This window comes from Helicoverpa armigera, chromosome 12 (genome assembly GCF_030705265.1).
Source record: "Helicoverpa armigera isolate CAAS_96S chromosome 12, ASM3070526v1, whole genome shotgun sequence".
NCBI lineage: Eukaryota > Metazoa > Arthropoda > Insecta > Lepidoptera > Noctuidae > Helicoverpa > Helicoverpa armigera.
In genome coordinates, this window is record NC_087131.1 from 3529034 (window position 1) to 3532684 (window position 3651).

The following is a 3651-nucleotide window of genomic DNA, read 5'->3' on the forward strand; positions in this document are numbered from 1 at the left end:
TACCGAATGTTTTGACAGCTGTCAAAAAACGGTCAGAACATTGACCTATTAACCGTATCAGAAAAATTGACCAGAGTAAATAATTGTTAGTTTGTAAAGTTAACCCAATCATGCCAAAGTCCGTCCCATTCCCATCCTCAAAGCCTTCGTAGATAATAGATTTATGGCGAGAAGACCCACAAGCACTATATTAATTAATGAATCAGATTAGCAATTTACGTATCTTCCCAACTGCAAAGCTTGTTTTAACTAGAGTTCTCCAAATTTTAGGACTCTTGGGAGTGATAAAACCTCAAGTATTTAGCAGGAACTCGCATAACGTATTTGCAAAGTATTACAGGCAATTAGAATTAAATTATTTTGGATGTGATTTTGGTAATTATGCTAGTAGACAATGAGTGAATGATGATGAACGAATGATATTTTTCTACAGGTTCTCTGGCGTACTCAGTCTCGGGGTTAGTACATAGAGTAAATAAGTTGTCCTGAACTTGATCTCGTCCCGGGTTTGTTTGGTGGGTAGTGAGGGAATATAAAGTTCAGAATCATCGTAAACTATTTGGATTTTCACAGATTATTCTAGAAATATGAAACAAAACACGATACACATTTTGAGTTCAATTCATATTATGTTCAATATTTTTTGCCCAGTAATTCCGAGAGCCAAATAACCCAGTATTTGCCGTATATCGCTTCGGGCAATGTCGTCCGCTAAGTGATTGAAAAAATGCCCATTTTGTATCGTTTTATGGAAAATTAATTAAAATCTGAATACGTTATATGAAAGCGATACGCCATTATATTAAAAATACATCGTTAATTTGTAATAAAAAATATTAATTTTCACTTGAAAAAGTCATTAAAAGTGTGATTATTATGAAGCTTATTCCAAACCGTCCTTTTGTTCCCTTTCAGAGGCCTTCTGCTTGGTATTTCGATTTTTTTCCAAAGATTTTAGATTAATTAAGCAGTAAGCTGAGGCCCAACCCATTAAGTTACCAATGATTTAGTGGCAGATCTACCGTGGTGGCAATGTGGATATCAACAAAACCCGAATTTACTTGTGATGTGTGGGTGGGCTGAATCTGCCCCTGTAACGATAATTAACACGTCTTTCTATGACTTGGTTTTATGACTTCGATGCTACATAAGGTTTCTGGATAACAAAATTCAATTTATATTATATTAATTTTAAAATCCAACATAGCGTCTATTCTATTAGATACGCTTTCATAAATTAGGTAATTCTCAAAAGCCTAAATTGTTTGAGTGACAATAAAAGTGACTGGGGACGTCTTTATGGCTTGACATTTTCTGGGCTATCATTTCGATGGCCAATTATGGCAGAGCATTTAGCTGCATCGCTTCAAGCTACGAAGTGGCTACTAAAAACCGTCCTTGGCTACGATAAAACGGCTATCAAATAGAGGTCGCTAGTGTCTCAAAATGGCCGCCGTATTGGCGGGAAATACATATAGTGTGTATGGAGTATAGAGTTATGGAGTATGAACGTCTAATTGCATTCTTAATATATGATTCTCAGAACAAATCTGTAAGATTCTGGTTTATCTTTAATCTCGAGAGAGTCAAGCAGTAGTAGACAAACTAAGGTACCTACAGCCTTGCAGCTATTTCGTATGTACATAGGAAGTATTTGAACTTTGTATTGAGGGAACTATTAAACGTGAAATATAGGTACGCGGATAAAATTCAACTTTCCCATTATTATTAAGAAGTTTGGGTTTGTTTGGAGCAGGTAAGTAATCTCTGGCTCTATTGAACCGATAGTACTAATTTAAATATAAGTTTACAGTGAAGTGATACTTTATACAAATGTTGTTCATTAAAATTACGACTCTTTTTCCATGTCAACGGTGTTATCACTTATTTTGACATACATTGTGCAGAAAAACAGCTACCAATAAACCACAAAAAAGTTCTTTCAATTAAAACATCCGTAACAATTACCTCCGAATTCCCAAAGTTAGGCAAACAGTTAAAACAAATCGTCTTTAGTAACACTCTGAACGACAAACGTTTACAACTCCCGAGACACAGCTGGTGCAGTTAAACCATAGCTTTATGTTACCGACGCTCTATTACACGTAATTATTACTCTTACCTACAAGTTAATCTGCTAACTACGAAGTCCTACGAAGTCCGGATTTTACACTCTGTGAATTCGAGTTATTCATTTGGTTTTGGTACAAGCGTTCCGTATCATATTTTCCGACCCTTTGATATTATATCGGGTTTAAACGCTTAATTGACATGCAGTTTGTTTGTGTTTTCGTTTTGGAATTTACGACGTATTTTATTTATGGGAATTTTTGCTAATTTAATAAACTGTGTGATTCGGTGTGTTTGGTAACGATTTAACAGTGAATGAACCTTAGTGAACAGTAACAGACTCATAAATAAAAATAATGTCCATATTGGAGTTACTGGCTTTTTCTTCTCTGTGGGACTTTTTGAAAACTAGTGTTACGTTTGAACAACAACCGATTTTCACATTTTTTTTATTCACACAAAAGGGTTCCATATTCAAATAAGTAACAACACTTCAAAAACAAAACAAAAAGTTCTACTCCTATTCACGCATCGAAAAAGAAAAAAGTTGGAAGTTCGAATTTCATCACGCGTAATAGTATTGGCTGATTAGTAATCCAGTAAGCTGTGATTGGCTGTTGATTCGCAATTACATTCCGTTCGTCCGTAAAGTGAGCTAGTTACGCTCACTATCGGTAATTACTTTTGTTACCTACTTATATACTTTTCCTGGCTTTATTTTTGCTTTTGTTACATACTTTTTGCCTTTCATTAACTACTTAGGGTTCTTTGTTGTATTGTTTTGCAGTAGTTTTGTTTTTATGTAATTTCTGAAAATAGAATCTGAGTTTCTATTTAATTTTATACCTAAGATCCTCCTCATATCAACACCATAATATCTTAATCTATGAACTGTGAGTACAAACATATTATTTCCTTTTATGAAAGTGGTACTTTGTACTCTGGTGATCAACTTTGTATAAATTTTTAATAAACGTTTAATTAATAAATTATTTTAATTAGTTAATTAAGCACAGCTTTAGACTAAAAATTCAGAGTCTTCACACTAATTTTCTTGCTTTTTCAAGCAGAAATAGGTATGTCTATTGAACTGTAAGATAGCTGAGAATTAAAATATTATTTATCAATAAGCAAGCAATATAGTGAGATTCCTCTTTTTATGTACTTAGGTACTATCCAAGTTAATCTGATTTTAGATTTTCTTCGCTTATTGCCGGTACTTTAGCAGCGTTTTATGAGATATTAAAATGAAATTATGGTAAAATCTTACCTACTTATAAAAAGGGTTTTGGTATGATTATGTTTTTATTCAGTTATATCTTATAAGTAAAAACGATTGATTTGATCAATGTGAATTATAAGATTATTATAAGATTTAATTTTACATCCAAGAAGTAAGTAAGTTCTCATAAGTTGAGATAGGTTAATATAGAGCCCATACTTAGTTGTAGATATTTTATACGTTAATCCCTTTGTAGTCAGTTATGTCCACAACTAACTAATAACATTAGATTATCACATTCGCAAAACAAATCGCGAATTGTACCTGCTCATCATCATTATCTCAGCCATAGAAACATT